This window comes from Manacus candei, unplaced genomic scaffold (genome assembly GCF_025592945.1).
Source record: "Manacus candei isolate 608988 ecotype Guabito, Panama unplaced genomic scaffold, ASM2559294v1 h1tg000185l, whole genome shotgun sequence".
Taxonomy (NCBI): Eukaryota; Metazoa; Chordata; class Aves; order Passeriformes; family Pipridae; genus Manacus; species Manacus candei.
The window spans coordinates 222,525-240,133 of NW_026138233.1; the positions used below are offsets into that span (position 1 = coordinate 222,525).

Genomic DNA, 17,609 nt, shown 5'->3' on the forward strand with positions numbered 1-17,609 from the left:
CTCCACCACAGTCCGCAAAATGGGGAACCGAAACGGCAACAATTATACCCTTTGTTGACACCACCCCCCAAAGTCATGTTCATAGTCCATTGGTGGGAGGTTCGCGGGCTGCTCCCTGCTTGGTTCCTCTTTCGCGGGCAGATCTGTGGTTGGCTCCTCCACTCGCGGGCATCTGCCGTTGCTGAGGGGCTTCCACCAATGATTTTAAAGTCATTAGTCCCTATGAGGCCGTGGTCCTGGAATTTTCCATCGGGAGATGTCATATAATCTTAGGACTCCTCGTGGCTTACCCCTCCATCTTAGTCCATATCAATATGCCTGTAATCAAACAGCTCCAAAAACACTGAGTCACTCTGCGTTGTGTTTTACAGCATACAAACTTGTGGTTAAACACTTCATAATCAGTCAACTCATGACTCTTAACAATGTGGTTAGTAAAATACAGCAACTTTATTAACCCCTTTGAGCAGCAAATTTCCTGGGTTTACTTATAACAATCCCCCCTCCTGATTTCCTCATAAATTTGCTGATCAAATCCAATCATTGCTTCTCTAGTTGCCTCTGAAAGAGAGGCTTGATCTTCATCAGAAGACCTTCTACTCATATCCTCATATTGTTGTTTTACTGTTAATAATTGTACTGTCTCAATCCTACTCTTAGCAAATGCGATAACTTTGTTGAGGATACATGGTCCAAAAATTAGAGAAGCGAACAACATTACCAGGGGACCTGCCAGAGTTGAGATCAAGGTTGTTAGCCAAGGAAACTGGTTATGCCAAGTGTCCAGCCAACTTTGTGTGGCTTCTTTTTCTCTTTTTCTTTGCAAAATTCCTTCACGTAATTTGGACATGGACTCTTTGATAACACCCGAATGATTGGCATAAAAGCAACATTCTTCACCCAATGCCACACATAATCCTCCCTGTTGCAGAAACAGCAAATCTAGTCCCCTTCTATTTTGCAAGACTACTTCCGATAGTGAATTTAGGGAGGTCTCTAAGTATGATATAGATTTTTCTATTCGGTCCAAATCCTCATCGACTGCTGTCCTTAGGGCAGTCAACCCATGACTTTGTTGTACCAGAGAGGCAACTCCAGCTCCTGTAGCTCCCAACCCCAAAATCATTGCAATTGTTACACTTACTGGTTCCCGTTTTTGTATCCGATGCTTGCTCATTTCCCAGAATTCATAAACAGATTCTTCAGAACGATATAACATGCGAGGTAATACAGTTATTTGAATACAAAATTCATTATTCTTTCTGAATGCGGAAACGGACACACATGGAACTAGACCTGTTTTAGAGCAAATCCACCATCCACTCTGATGTGGAATGACCCATTTATTCCTTCCCCCTTCCAATTTATTTACCCTGGTACCACATAAGTTTTCACTACTGGGGGAAACATTTCCAATACATGTTCCTTGTCCATTAATTTGAGACACAGTGAGACCTATTTCTTTTTCTCCCCATCTGCACTGACTTGGGTTATCTTCAGTGCTGAAATTGAAAGTGAGATTTAACCCTACTCCCTCATAAAAGGGAGGTCTCACATTATAACATAACCAACAAGATTCGGTCATATCCGGATCAGTGTAATTAATAGCTTTATATGAGGCCTCTACCATGTTTAGCATTGATCCTACTCCCCCATATGATACCTCGTCCTTTTTGACTGATTCGGTGGGAAAGATTTGGGTAGCCTTTGACTCCTGTGACGCTGGTCTGGTGAGGACTTTACTCTCCTTCTCCCTTTCTCTTTCCTGATTGTTATCTCTGGATTCTTTTATTTCCAGATTGGGTCCTAGAAACTGAGAATATGTCGTTAATGGCTGTTTTCTTATGGTCACATATTCACCTGGATCTGCGGACAGTCGATCTAACCTTACTCCCCATGTTCGGCCAGTTAACCATCCCCGGTCCTCATGGTTAAGAACTTGAACCTGCAAATATTCACAATTAGAAGGTTCATTAGGGAGTACAAGTCCTCCCAAGGCGGGTGGAGTACAGTGTGGGGGTCCCCACTGCACTCGTAAGTACTTGTCTGGTCTCTCAGGTCTCCAGGCAGTAGCTATTGTTTCACAACCCCAATATCCACAGTGATAGTGCCCTGGATAATTACAGAAAGACTTCCCTGGATTAGAAGTTGGGCACCAATATGTGGCTCCTTTGTTAACTGTCACAGAAGGTTTCTTTCCTCCTTGTCCACATTCCTGGGGTATATTGACCATCAGCAAATCACAAACTGTCACATTGAATCTAGGACTTATAGCGGTTATGACCTTCCTCACAACCTTAGAATCCTTTGACCTAATTATAGTCCATTCAAATGGTTGGTGGGCACATCCCAGAGAACTCACTAGAGTTATTAAACCAACAATTAGTAACCAATTTTGCCCCATTTTGTCTGAGTCCCTCCTCACCGTTTTCAGTGACTCTTGTTCTTTATTCCCCACACGCATATCTCTCTGCCTCCCCTCGTCTATTCCTGTGCAGGGAACAGCGAGGTTTTTGAGTTCTTCTCGGCAGCAGAGATATTCTTCAGGGGATAATTTAGCTCACTGAATGTTCGGACTGAGACTCATCTACTTCAAGATTTTGGACTTGGTCAATCAACCCCAATAGATCAATATGTCTCCTTCTATTAGGTTTCTCCAATTTCCAAGAAAATCTAGTTCGGCATAACTCTATTAATGCTTTATTCCAATTGTTTTCATAAATTTCCCAAGTCTCTGGGACTAACCACTCCCAACCACAAAAGGCTTTTATTATTTCCGCTTTGGCTAATTGCTCCCTTACTGATTCGTCAGACCTTGTCCTGCACTTCATACAATAAGGTTGTCCCCTTATCGACACACAGCGCCATTTCTTACATTCACACAGTACCCAACTGTAATGTGTGGACTCTGGATGTTTTATACAGGGTATTCCATGCGGGCCACGTCCTTCAGGTATGTCCGTTTCCACTTCACAGCAAAAGGGTAAAACTGTTTGAGTTCCTATGACCTTATACAGTCCTGAACCTCCAGTCTGTTCAGGTATCCTTTCTAAGTTCCAGAAGGCAAAATGCACTCTCCTTAGAGTCTGTCCTTGGGGTATCTGCAAAAAAGAATACAGGCTGGGCCTTACTGCTTCTTCATCAAAGTCCATCTGCGGGCCATACTCTTTCAAATTTCATCTGTAAATCTGGATTCGAGGTCGCTTTCCACTCTGGTCCTGTTACTGGTCCCTTCACTCGTGATGCATGGGTCCACCCTCGCTCAGCTGTCCTTATTGCGGTATCTGTAGTAAGAAGAACAACAAAGAGCCCCTCCCACTGTGGAGTTAGAGATGTTTCCTTCCAAGTTTTAATTAGCACTTGATCACCCGGTTGAATCTTATGGATAGCTAAATCTAAAGGTGGTCTTTGAGTCACTAGTCCCTTCTTTCTTAACTCCTGTCTCCTCTTCATTAACTCAATTACATACTCTCTTAGATGTGTGTCTTCAACCTCAGGATGGTCTACCGGGGTCCCAAACTCAAAAGGCATACCATACAACATTTCAAATGGTGAAATACCAGTATCTGCCCGAGGTTGAGTTCTGATGTACAGCAGTGTCAAAGGGAGACACTTTACCCAATTCATCTTTGTTTCCAACATTAATTTGGTCAAGTGTTTCTTAATTTCTCCATTCATCCTTTCTACTCTCCCCGAACTCTGAGGGTGCCAAGGGGTATGATATTCCCACTTGGTACCTAGCAATTCTGTTATTCCTTTGATTACCTTTGAAGTGAAGTGAGTTCCCCTGTCTGAATCTATTACAGTGACCACACCATACCTAGGTACAATCTCTTCTAATAAGATTTTAGATACCACTTTAGCTGTACACCAAGCAGTGGGAAAGGCTTCCACAAAGTGTGTCAGATGATCCACTAACACCAATAAATACTGATACCTCCCCACTTTTGGCAATTCGGTGAAGTCAACTTGAATTTTCTCAAATGGTCTTTTTGCTAATTCTCTTCCTCCTTTGATTTTATTCCTCAAATACCCTCTATTCACCTTCTTACAAGTCAGGCATCCCTCCAGGACCTTTTTAGCTATATCATACACTCCAACGCATACATATCTGTTCCCAAAATGATCTACCAAGGCCTGGGTACTCCAATGCGTCTGCTCATGCAGCCTTCCCATAATCCTACGGGTAAGGCCCTTAGGGATTACTTCTCTCCCATCTGACAACAACCACTTTCCCTGTTCTTCCCTTGCACCGGCTTGCAACAACTTCTCTTTCTCTTGATTGCTAAAAGACTTAGGAACTTGTTCACTTCCTGGCTCTTGTTCACTCACCACTAACAGAGCTGCTTTCTTTGCCTCAGCATCAGCTAGATTATTTCCTCTGGCTGTCATTTTCAATCCCCTCTGGTGACCTTTTACATACACTACTGCAATCTCTTTTGGACCTCTCAAAGCTCGCAATACCTCTCGAATCAAACTCTCATGAACCAACCCTTTTCCTTTCGCATTTGTCAGCCCTCTTTCTTCCCATATCTTCCCAAACGTGTGTACTACCCCAAAAGCATATTTTGAGTCCGTGAATACGGTCCCTATTTTCCCTTCCAACAATTGAAGAGATCTTAACAAGGCACAGAGTTCACATACTTGAGCCGACCAGGTGCCACACAAAGATCCAGATTCCCTGACTTGCAAAGTAGCTCCATCCACTATAGCATAGCCTGATCTTCTTTTTCCATCTACTACTCTAGACGAACCATCAATATAAAGTTTTTCACCTGTATCTAATTCCTCTTCCTCCAGATCCTCCCTAATTTTCGTCTGGAGGTTTATGACCTGGGTGCAATCATGTACCACACCTCCTTGAGGTTCACCATATAAAAACTGAGCTGGATTCTGCAAATGAGTTGCTTCCAACTCCAGCTTAGAGGTATTTAGCAGAATGCTCTCATATTTCAACAACCTGCTATCTGTCAACCACTTTTCTGCCCTCTGTTTTAATACTCCTCTGATATCATGAGGAGTGTACACCTTTAAATCTCCACCAAAAGTAACCTTCACAGCTTCTTCCACTAAAAGTGCAGTGGCCACTACAGCCTGCAGACAGGTAGGCCAACCTCTGCTGACTGGATCTAGGATTTTTGAATAATACCCTACCGGTTTCTTATGTTCAGCCCACTTCTGAGTCAATACCCCATAAGCTGCTCCATTCTCCACATTCACAAATAGATAAAAGGGTTTTCTGATGTCTGGAAGGCTAAGTACGGGAGAGTTCATCAAGTCTTCCTTTAATATCTCTAACTTACCCTCATCTTCATCAGTCCACTTTACCAACTTTTCCTTAGCCAATTTTTCATATAAAAATTTTACTTTATTACTATAGTTCTCTATCCATTGCCTACAATATCCCAAAAGTCTTAACATCTGTCTGATTTGCCTTTTGCTTTTAGGTGCAGGCATGGATAATATTCCCTTTACTCTTTCAGGATCTAACCCCTTACATCCTTTACTTAGCCAATGTCCCAAGTACTTTACTTTCTCCTCTGTAAACTGTAACTTAGACTTAGACACTTTAAGGCCTTTGTCACCCAGAAAGTTCAGAAGCCTAATACTTTCTTCCCTTACAGTCTCCGCATCTTTCCCTGCTATCAGCAGGTCATCAACATATTGTACCAATACTGTTCCTTCCCTAGGTTTGAAGGACTCTAACAGTTTCTCCAAAGCCTGCCCAAACAGATTCGGTGACTCTGTAAACCCTTGGGGTAAGACTGTCCACCTTAATTGCTGCTTCCTGTGGGTGTCGGGGTCTTCCCATTCAAAGGCAAAATAGTTTCTACTTTCCTCTTTAAGAGGACAAGTCCAGAAAGCGTCCTTCAAATCTATTACACTGTACCATTGATGTTCTGAGGACACTTGGCTTAATAGAGTGTATGGGTTAGCAACCACTGGGAATCTTGTTACTGTTCTTTTATTCACTTCTCTTAAATCTTGCACCAACCTATAAGTCCCGTCTGGCTTTTTAACCGGTAAAATGGGTGTATTATGAGGGGACATACAAGGTTCTAATAACCCTTTTGCCAACAATCTTTCTATAATAGGTTTAAGGCCCACTCTCCCTTCATTTGGGATCGGGTATTGTTTTACCCTAATAGGTCTATCTGGATCTTTTATAGATATTTCAAATGGCTCAACATCTATCCTCCCCACAGTCTCAGAAGTAAACCACACCTCTGGGTTTATTTTTGTCTCATCTTCTGCCGTAAGGGCATAAATTTTTACTTTCAACTGTTGTTCTGAGACTTCTAAATTAATCCCCAATTCCACCATTAAATCTCTCCCCAACAGATTATACTCTGCTTCTGGAACTAACAAAAATGTTCCCAAGGCAAATTTATTGGAAACCTCTATTTCGGCGTTCTTAATTATAGGTACTTTAAAAGGCTCCCCTTTAGCTCCATTCACTTGAACTTTGTCGGATGAGATTACACATCCTTGAGGTAGTTGTTGTACAGTTGATCTCTCTGCTCCCGAGTCCACAAGGAACTCAATAACTTGTTGCTGAGGACCCACTTTCAATTTTATCAAGGGTTCTGTATTCTTTGGAGTCCCCAGCAGATAGAGCCCCTGACCCCCCTAGTCTTCTAAAAAAATCTGCTCGTCCCTCTGCTTCTTTTTGCAATTTTTCTGAATATGTCCCTTTTGACCACAATAATGACACTCAATTTCTCTGAAATTTACCTTCCTACTCCGTCTTGGCTGTGCCTGATCATGGAGCCTAAAGGATTCTTTTCTCTCTTGTTCCCTGTTACTATTTTGTTCTCCTTTGATAGCTGCTACTAAAACCCGTGTCTGTCTCCTCTGCATATCTTCCTTTTTCTTTTGCTTCTCCTCCTCTCTTACCTCATCTCTCCGAACATACACCTCCTGCGCTTCTCTTAACAACAAATCCAAGCCTTTTGTTTGCCAATCTCTATTCTTCTCTAACTTTTTCCTGATATCCTCCCACGATCCCTGGACAAATCTAAGTTTGAGTACCGCCTGTCCCATGGCATCATCCTCAGGATCCATTCCTGAATACAGTTGAAAACTCTTTCTCAATCTCTCCAACCAATCTGTGGGTGACTCGTCCTTCTTTTGATATTCCTTAAATGCTCTATCTATGTTCTGCCCTCTAGGGACAGATTCCCTTATTCCTTGCACTATCATGCCTCTTAGATCGTCCATTTTGACCCTGTCGTCCGGCCTCTGATTATCCCAATTAGGTTTCTCAACGGGCCACTTTGTCTCAGCAGCCGGTCCCTGTTGGTGCCTCCTATCCCAATTTCTCATCCCAGCAACTCTAATCATCCCTCTTTCTTCTACCGTAAACAAGATGCCCAGTATAGCTTGCAACTCGTCCCAGGTATAGGTATTTGGTCCTAAGAACTGATCGAATCTTTCAGAAACCCCTATGGGGTCCTCTAGTAAATTCCCCATTTCCTTTTTAAAAGCTCGTACGTCTCCAGAGCTAAGGGGTACCGACACAAATCCTATCCCTCCTTGTCTTCCCGTCAAAGCGGTCTCACGAAGGGGGTATAATTGTGACTGTAGAGGGGGGTGTTCAGTTTTTCCATGAGTCGATGTCATGTCATGATTTAAGAACGACTCACTGGCCCTTTCGGCTGATAGAGGTGTAGAGGTAGATGTTAAAATGGTAGGCTCTCTCCCTTGCTTAGACAAAATGGTGGACTCCAGCCCTTGTGCAGGCAAAATGGCGGATTCCCGCCCTTGCTCAGGCAAAATGGTGGACTCCCGCCCCGTTGGACACAAAATGGTGGGTTCCCGCCTTTGCGCAGGTAAAATGGCGGATTCCCGCCCTTCTAATGGTAGAATAAAAATTTCCCGCCCTTGTGTGAGTGAAATGGTGGATTCCCGCCCTTGCTCAGGTAAAATGGCGGGCTCTGACACTGTTGGAGCACTGGGTATCACTTTACTAGCTCCACTATATGGGGGAATATAAGGTGGAGGTGAACTCCGAAATTCAGGATCCCTACTAGAGTCCACTTGCTTCCCTTTTTCTTTTAGAGGAAATAGCCGGGTAGGTGTACTAGCTCCCAGCCAAATAACGGCATATTGACTTTCCTCTAGACAATAGGGTCTCTTATCGCTAACATAATAATTCAGGATCTCACAAATCCAGCCTTCTAAGGTGCCATAAATTGGCCAATACACGCCATCTCTGATCTGTCTACCTCCCCACACTTCAACACAATAATAAATCAACTTATCCCTCGACTTCCCGAGAGTTTGTGGGTTACTATTCCAACTTCTCAACAATATTCCTAATGGGCTGTTTGCTGGAATGCCCTGCGACCTAGCCTCAAAGCCGCTTTCTTCACATCCTCTCTCCTCCAGAGGATCTATTTTCGTCTTGCTCACAAATCCACTTCCCTTTTCGGTAGATAAATCCCTAACACGGTTCCTTTCACTCTGGGAGCCGCAGCTGCCTAGTACAGACTGTCTTTTCTCCCGAGGGCACTTCTTCGCCATATAGATTTTACTCCCTAGTCCTTTTCCCCTCCGGGAAACACCAGACCTCAGGAGCTGTTCCTCATCAGAGGACCTGCCTGGCTGCTCTACTGTACAGCCACCCATGGGTGGGGAAAGCTTGCTCTTCCCCGAACCCATCTTCTGGGGTGCCTTCTTTCACACACGCACTCACTCGAAACACAAACGCTTCCCCCTGGTCGTGGTCTGCTCCCTCGCGGGCTACAGAAACCGCACTACTGAGGGGTCCACAATCACTTCGTTCTCAGAGAACGTCTCAGGTAGGCACACCCCAGGACCCCCTCCCAACCGCCAAGGGGGTATGCTATACTCACCTCTCCTCGGATGAGTCTTCGCTCTTTCTGGCAGCGTCACTCTGGACACTGGAGCAGACCCTCCCCAACCGGACAAACCACAGCCTTTGATCGGCTGTCACCCTCAATCAGAGCTCACCACAAATCCTAGCTACCCTTGAGCTAGACGTTGTCCGGACCTGCATGCAGAGATTATGGAGACCCACAGAAACCCAATTCCTTTTGCTTGTTTGCCTTAATAAACTGGTCGGTATGGAGAAGCTGAATAATAGAATCTCCTAGGGCCGTCCAAAATGGGACGGGGGCGCCCTCCCCAGAGAGTGTTTCTATCACTCAGGGGGTCTCCATCCGAGTCACGGCACCAATTGTGATCGATAGAATGAGGCTATAATTTCGGTTGCAAGGTAAAACAAAGGTTTATTAATGCTAACAAGCAAAAGCGGCCAGCCGGGCGACCGGGGAGACCCTTGCTCCACCACAGTCCGCAAAATGGGGAACGGAAACAGCAACAATTATACCCTTTGTTGACACCACCCCCCAAAGTCATGTTCATAGTCCATTGGTGGGAGGTTTGCGGGCTGCTCCCTGCTTGGTTCCTCTTTCGCGGGCAGATCTGTGGTTGGCTCCTCCACTCGCGGGCATCTGCCGTTGCTGAGGGGCTTCCTCCAATGATTTTAAAGTCATTAGTCCCTATGAGGCCGTGGTCCTGGAATTTTCCATCGGGAGATGTCATCTAATCATAGGACTCCTCGTGGCTTGCCCCTCCATCTTAGTCCATATCAATATGCCTGTAATCAAACAGCTCCAAAATACTGAGTCACTCTGCGTTGTGTTCTACAGCATACAAACTTGTGGTTAGATATTTCATAATCAGTCAACTCATGACTCTTAACAATGTGGTTAGTAAAATACAGCAACTTTATTAACCCCTTTGAGCAGCAAATTTCCTGGGTTTACTTATAACACCAACAGCTAGAATTTTTTACCGAATGGAGTGCCAGTTGTGCTACAGGAGTTGCAAAACCTAGGCAGAAAGGACACCCTCTCTTTGGTGTTTCTGTTGACATGCTCATGGGTTTTGGTCAGTACAACAGTGCATATTTGCAAAATCAGTTTGCAAATGAGGTATTAAAAACTAGTCAGGAATTGGCTTATAAGTCATTGCTTATGATAAGGGATGCAAAGTCAAGACTCCCATGTATTTCAATTGAGCAAGGACCCTCGGAACCGTACGATCAATTTGTAGATCGATTAAATGAGTCAATAGATTCAGATCCAGACATAGATGATAACATGAAAGCAAAATTCTTAAACATGCTGGTCTATTATAATGCTAATGAAAATACAAAACAGGTTTTGGGTGCACTACCTAGGAGTCCCACTACAGCCCAGTTTTTAGAAGCTGCTGAAAACATGGTCCAACAAGAGAAAGCAGCCTATTCAGCTGATGCTACAACTGCAGCTATAAAACCCCTTTTGTCTGTGGAGACTGACACTTCTTCAGATTCAGACATAAGTTCTGATGATGATGAAGAAAATAACGCTGGAGTTTAGAACAAATCAGCAACATTCCCAGAATTTTTTCAGAATTATTAAATAATAGAATTAGTATAGTGGAGTTTGTTGTAGAATAAAGCTGTTATAAGTTTAGAATTATTAACATAAGAGTATTTAGTAAAGAAATCAGTGCTTTAAGAATTTTTAACACACTTTCGCACAAAGAAAAGGGGGAAAAGAGAGATATCAGTTTTCCTCTATTGACTTGCAAAAGTGTTTCATATGTTTTAAGTTTTTTGGGCACAGGTGTTCTCTGAGTATCTGCACATAAATGAAACCCTGGAAAGAAGCTGGTTCTTCAAAACAAGGCTGATGTTGTTGCTGTTGTAGGTAACAGTGAATTACCAAAAGGGCACAGTATTCAGTCTTATTGAGAGCACAATTTATGAGCACAATTTTTTGATATTTCTAAAGCACATAAGTAAGTTAGGAAGCACATAATTATAGAGGTTTAGAATTCAAGAAAGTGTGTTGTGTGAACTTTAGATTCTTCACTATATATTAGTAAAAGAAAGTTTATCTATTTGGTTAAGAAGCTTTAACATCATAAGGTACTAAAGAATTATAACTTTTTAGCTCATAAAACACAGTGATATGGAATTCAAAAGTATGATTGTGTGAATGATTGACAGTGGCCACTGTGAGAGTTTGTATGTTTGCATGTGTGTGTGAATGCATGATGATTAATGTGTTTTGATCCAACAAATACACAAACATCTTCAAATACAGAAGACACATAACAAAAATAAATGGAGTTCCATTTCCAGAAGTGTTTTATACTGAATAAAGATTTTTCAAGAATAAATCCTCTATTTAGAAAAGCACTTTTAAGAAAATTTAAGAGCACAAACCTTGAAGTTATTAAGTTGTTAAGTTTGTTAATGTACTATTATTGTTATATGTAATCATGTTTGTTGATATGTTATTGGTACAATAAGGAGTATTACAGAAATGCAAATCAAATTGTTCAAGAACAAAAAAGGGGATTTGTCGTAAGGCAAAAATTGTGTGAACAATTTTCTTTACATTTCTGTGTGTTTCACCTTAGCATGGCTGGGTGCAGATAGTAAAAAAAGCTGCGCCACTAATATGGCTGCAGACCTTGTGCCAAGATGCCAAGGAGGAGTTTTTGGCAGGTGAATAAAGTTTTCTCAACTCCTATGACCACCTGTTGTGGTCCAATTAGCAGGGAACAGCAGAGTATGTTTCCTTATGTAACCAATGTAGTGTGAACAAGAAGCTGAGCATCATGAGCACTATATAATCTGTCTTTCTCCTAATAAATCTGACATTTGCCTGATCATATTGATCCTGGAGCAATCTGTCCATACCCTTCCATCGACACCCATTCCCATTGCACGTATTCCCATTCCCATTCCAGGTGTTCCCATCCCAGTTCCTGGTGGTTCCATTCAATTTCCTGGTGTCCCCATTCCCATTCCTGGTGTCCCTAACCTGCTCCTGGTGTCTCCATCCCTCTCCCCGGTGTCCCCATTCCCAATCCAGGTGCCCCCATTCCCAGTTCCTGATGTCTCCATTCCCATTCCTCTTGTTCCCAGTCTGCTCCCAATGTTCCCATTCCCATTCCAGGTGTTCCCATTCCCATTCCAGGTGTCCCCATTCCCATTCCCCCTGTCCCCATTCCCATTCCTGGTTCCCAGGGAGGAACTGCCGGATGCCGGAGAAGGAGCCAGAATTTATTACCCAAAGCAGGAGATTTTCACACAAAAATTAACCCGTTGGTGATGTCACCACTGTCCCTGTGATGTTACCGCTGTCCCCGTGATGTCACCAATGTCCTTGTGATGTCACCACTGTTCCTGTGATGTCACCGCTGTCCCCGTGATGTCACCAATGACCCTGTGATGTCACCACTGTTCCTGTGATGTCACCGCTGTCCCCGTGATGTCACCAATGACCCTGTGATGTCATCGATGTCCCTGTGATGTAACCGCTCTCATTTCCCCTACTGGTTTACCTTAAAACCAGCACACCAGGTCTGTGCCCAACGGGGGTCCCTGTGGATCATCCAACGCGGGTCCTCCCATGGCTGATGGAGTTGGAGCAGCGGCCGAAGCTCTTCCCGCAGTCGGGGCACTCGGGGCTTCTCTTACCGGTGGGTCCGTTGGTGGGAGGTCAAAGAAGAGCTCTGCCTGAAGCTCTTCCCACACTCCCCACACTTGTGAGGCCTCTCCCTGATGTGGATGTGATGGTGGGTGTAGAGGGTGGAGCTGTCCCACATTCCCTACACGTGTAGGGCCGTTCCCCAGTGTGGATGTGCTGGTGGCTGAGCAGCTTGGTGCTTGTGCTGAAGCTCTTTCCACATTCCAAGCACTTGTAGGGCCATTCCCTGGTGTGGATGCAACGGTGTTTGCAAAGGCTGGAGCTGTCCCTGAAGCTCTTCCCACACTCCCCACACGTGTAGGGCCGTTCCCACTGTGGATCATCTGGTGTCGGAGCAGGTAGGAGCTCTGTGTGTAGCTCTTCCCACATTCCTGACACATGTAGGGCCTTTCCCCACTGTGGATCATCTGGTGGCTGAGGAGGTGGGAGTTCCGTTTGAAGCTCTTCCCACATTCCCCACATGTGTAGGGCTGTTCCCCGGTGTGGATCATCTGGTGTCGGAGCAGGTCGGAGATCTGATTGAAGTTATTCCCACACTCCTCACACGTGTAGGGCCTTTCCCCCCTGTGGATCATCTGGTGTCGGAACAGGTGGGAGCTCTGTTTGAAGCTCTTCCCACACTCCCCACACGTGTAGGGCCGTTCCCCACTGTAGGTGCGACGGTGGGTGCGGAGGGTGGAGCTCTGCCTGAAGCTCTTCCCACATTTCCCACATGTGTAGGGCCGTTCCCCAGTGTGGACAAGCTGGTGCCCCAGGAGGTTGGTGATCCTGCTGAAGCTCTTCCCACATTCCAAGCACATGAAGCGCTTTTCCCTGCTGGGAGGCTGCTCAGGGACCACCAGCTCGCAGCTCCGCTTCAAGCTCCAGTCGCCTTCCCGGCACACGCTGGCTCTTTCCTCCTCACAGCCCCCTGGGCTGGCTTTGGAGTCCCTCCTGCGGGGGCATCTCCGGCCCTTTTCCTCCCCGCTGCCTTCCTGCGCCAGGGAGCCCTTCAAAACGGCCTCTCCCACCAGGCTCTGCCGGGGGGATTTGTCCTCCGCGCTCTCCGGCCTCACCTCGGGGCCTGGGGCAGGAACCAACAAGGACACGCAGGGGATTTGCCTCCGGCCCACAGGGAAGCCCAAGGACATCCCCCCAACTCCGGCCCTGGCAGGACGGCCACAAAAGACAAAAGACCCACCCAAAGGGGCACTGACTTCCTCCTCACCTGCCTGGGGGGCCCAAGGCATCTTCCTCTTCCTCGCAGCCTCCTCCTCCATCCGCCCAAGCTTTGGGAAGCAGAAATCCTGATGGGGGGGGAAAACAAGGGGTGAGCGCGTTGCCTTGGGGGTTCCTCCTGCCCAAGTCCAGCTCTAGGACTCACCGGGCATCTTGTGTGCATAAAAATCCCCAAAACACAAACATTCAGCCCAAAAACCCCAACCAAAATTCCCCCTCTCTGCTCTCTGGGGTTAGGGGGGCCCCCCCTGTCTGGCCTGATGGCACTTCTGCCTGCATTGGGGGTCCCCCTTCTCCGGGCTGCCGGGGGTCCCGTGGCTCCGGGGGGTTCCCACTCTCCGGGGTCCCCTTTAGTGTTGCCAGGGGGGTCCCAGGTCTCACTTCTCCCCACTCTGCCTCCCGGGGCCGGCCGGCCCTCCTCTCTCGGCTCCCACCCTCGCAAACCTCTTGGCGCTCTCGACTCCCACCCCGCCTCAAGGCCCCCCCTCCTCTCCACACTCCAAGGCCTTCCCCCTCTCCGGGACCCCCGCTTAAGGGGCCCGGCGCTCCCTCTCTGCTCCCCCCCCCTCCAGCATTCCGGGGGTCCCCCAGCTCCGGGATCGCCCCTCTCCGCTCTCCCCACTCCGCGGCTACCGGGGTTCCCCCTAGGCTCTCACGGGGGCCCCCAAACCGCTCTCGCCCCCCCCCGCCATTGCCCAGCGACCACCAGGACCTTTTGGCTGCTCTTCTTTGTGCTCCCGCTCGGTTCCTCCTTCGGCTGGGCCGCCGCTTTTGGCGGGTTTCCTCCTCCGGGATCCGCCCCCTGCAGCCCTTCCCCCCCTGGACCAGCCCCCTTGGGCCCCCCTTGGGCCCCCCTTGCCCAATAAGTCTGATTATACAGACGAGCAATTGGTTTTAACCCACAAAACACAAATGTATAACCCAGCACCCTGGGGCATGAACAAAGTGGTTTTCCTTGGGCCCCCCCCGAGTCCAAAGTAAAGGGAGAGGGAAAAAAAACCTGCTGGTGGGAGAGCTGTTGCAGTCTGGTCAGAAGTGGTGATTGCAGTCCAGTTGAGGGTGGTGGTCTCAGTCTGTTTGAGAACCGTGAGCTGCAGCCTTCCTCTGGATCCCACGAGTGGTGGAAAGGTTCTGAAACTCCAGGTTTATATATTCTCCAGTTCAGGCAGGAATGGTCAGTCGTTCCCTCAGAGCGGGGAATTCCATAAAAGGATGCTCAGTTCGTTCCCTCAGAGCGGGGAATTCCATAAAAGGATATGAGGATTCTCAGAGCGGGGAATTCCATAAAAGGGTATGAGGATTGTCAGAGCGGGGAATTCCATAAAAGGATATGAGGACAGGGACACCCCCCACACCTCGCAGCCCCCCCCCACCCCACCCCCCGAGAACAGTTCCTGGGAAAATGGCATGGAAGGCCATAGAATACACACTTTTGGGCTACACCCATCCAGTGAGGAATCGGTCCCAGCTGTTCTAACTAGGACACTGTGTCCGTCATCGCTGCCATCATCATCATCATCGGCCTCGTGGCAGTCGGTGTCTGGAAGCTCCGATCCGGTAACTCCCGGGATGGGGGTCGACAAGGGGCACGGATCCACCCGGCAGCATTCCGGGGATCCTGTGCCACGGGTGCTGATCCCACTTTCTTTCCATAGGGAAGAGGGAGGGGAATGGATACGACCCCGCGCCCACCAGTGAGTCCCAGCAGCGTGTGTGGATCCAGATCCTCTGTGCAGGGATCCCAGGATGGATGCCGGGATTCCAGAGGGGAATGGGGGCCTAATGGCTGGAGTGGGATTGGAAGGGGATTGCAGTTCAGGGCAGGATTCCAGAGTGGGATCAGGTGGAATTGTGGACGGGAATCAGGGCTGGATTCTGGAGTGGGATTGGGGTGGGATGGATGGAGTGGGATTGGGGTGGGATGGACGGAGCAGGATCAGGAGGGATTCCGGAGCAGTTCCTACTCTCCCTGGGCTCCACAGCCGGCTCCATCCCCTGGGATGGGAACAGGGACATGGTGACTCCGTTCCCCGCTCTCATCCCAGCAGGAATCACAGCCTGAGCGATCCCGGAGTTGGATCAGCCCCTTCCCTCTCCCTGTGGAAAGGCAGGAGCTGCTGACAGAGCTCATCCCGCTGCTCCCACCCACCCCGGCCCCCCTGCGGCTCTTCCCGATGGATCAACTTCCTGCTTTTTCCCGTGTGAAACCCAGGACCACAATTATTCCTGAGGCTTTAATTTGGGTGTGAAAATCTCCCGCTTTGGGCAAGAAATCCTGGCTTCTCCTCTGGCATCCGGCAGTTCCTCTGTGGGAACCAGGAATAGGAATGGGGACAGGGGGGGACTGGGATGGGGACATTGGGGACAGGGATGGGGACACTGGGAGCAGGTTGGGGACAGCAGAAATGGGCATGGGAACTCCAGGAATGGGAATGGGGACATTGGGAGCAGGTTGGAGTCACCAGGAATGGGAATTGGGGCACTGGAAATGGGAATGGGGACATGGGAGACCAGGATAGGGATAGTGGGGACAGGAATGGGGACAATGTGAGCAGGTTGGCTCAGCAGGAAGTGGGAATGGGGACAGGGATGGGAACCTCAGGAATTGCAATGGGGACAGGGATGGGAACCCCAGGAAGTGGGAATGGGGAGAGGGATGGGAACCCCAGGAATGGGAATGGGGACAGGGATGGGAACGTGTCTCTCCAGGAGTTGGTTCAATACAAAGGTGGGTCCCTGGCTCGAGGCCACGGGAAACCCCTTCTTTGGGAATGTCTGGGAACCAGGTGTCAGAGGTTTGAAAAGAGGTGTTGGAATTGTTTCCCAGTGTCCCCCCATTCCCATCTGTGTCTCCCGGGATGGGGTGGGTTGGAGCGGAGCCGCAGGCGCTGGGCAGGGGCAGTGGGGGGAGGGCGGCTCTCGGGGACACCGCGGTGGCCGCGGGGAGGGCGGGGGGTCCTTTGTTCGGGGGCTTTTGGGGTTTGTCCGGGACCGGACAGAGCGGGAGCTGATTTTGGCCACTTCGTTCTCTTTTCCTGAGAGGAAGTTTTTTCCCCACGGGACACCTCGTGGAGAGTGACCGAGAGAGAGAGAGAGAGCCCGACCCATCTGGGAGCGAGGTGTTCTGCTTTGGGGACTGCCCTGGGAAAAGGGACTCCTTCACTGCTGGCTGCGAGCACACGGGGCTGAGAGAGCTTTGAACTGCCAGGACAGTTTCTCCCCCCCACCTGGGGATTTGGGACTTCGTTTTGTCTTGCTTAACTAAGACCCAGTGCCCCCAGGGGGAGGAGGAGGAAAGGAGACCAAGAGGTGCCGTGGCCACTCAAACTGCAGAGGAACAACCTGTGCCAGTAGCAGCTGCCCCTCTACAGAAGAAATCCAAGACCAAATCAGCTCAGTTAGTGAGGGATGAAGGGGAAGCAGAGCCCTCAGAACAGGAGCAAGAGGCAGGGCCAGAGATAATCACCAGATCCCCATCCCCGGCTGAGCTGTGAGAGATGTGAAAAGATTTCAGCCTGCAGCTGGGAGAGCCCCTGCTGACCTGGCTGCTCCAGTGCTGGGATATCATGGCCCAGCATATGGAACTAGGTGGGAGTGCAGCCAAGCAACTGGGATCCCTGTCCTGGCATGTTGGGATTGACCAGGGGATTGGGAAGACGAGAGAGAGGGGATGAGAGCCAGGTACAGGCTTGGGAATTGCCAGGAGGGCTTTTGAAAGGAGCATAGGGGAAAGGGATGTCTAAGAAAAGTCCCTTAGGAGAGGGAAGCAGAGAGGCTGAGTTTTGACCCCAACACAAGGGTCTGCAGGGCAGAACAGAGAATATGCCCACAGAAGATTCTTGTGTGTCCGTCTTTGCAGTTCTGACAGGCACT

General features: G+C 48.2%; 1 long non-coding RNA gene across 1 annotated transcript; it reads left to right on the forward strand.

Moving 5' to 3' along the window:
- Positions 1 to 15,241: 15,241 nt before the first annotated feature.
- Positions 15,242 to 15,820, forward strand: LOC127464020 (uncharacterized). The gene is made up of 3 exons (XR_007901115.1): positions 15,242 to 15,293; positions 15,392 to 15,430; positions 15,785 to 15,820. It is a non-coding gene; the product is annotated as an uncharacterized LOC127464020 (long non-coding RNA).
- The last annotated feature ends 1,789 nt before the right edge of the window (positions 15,821 to 17,609 follow it).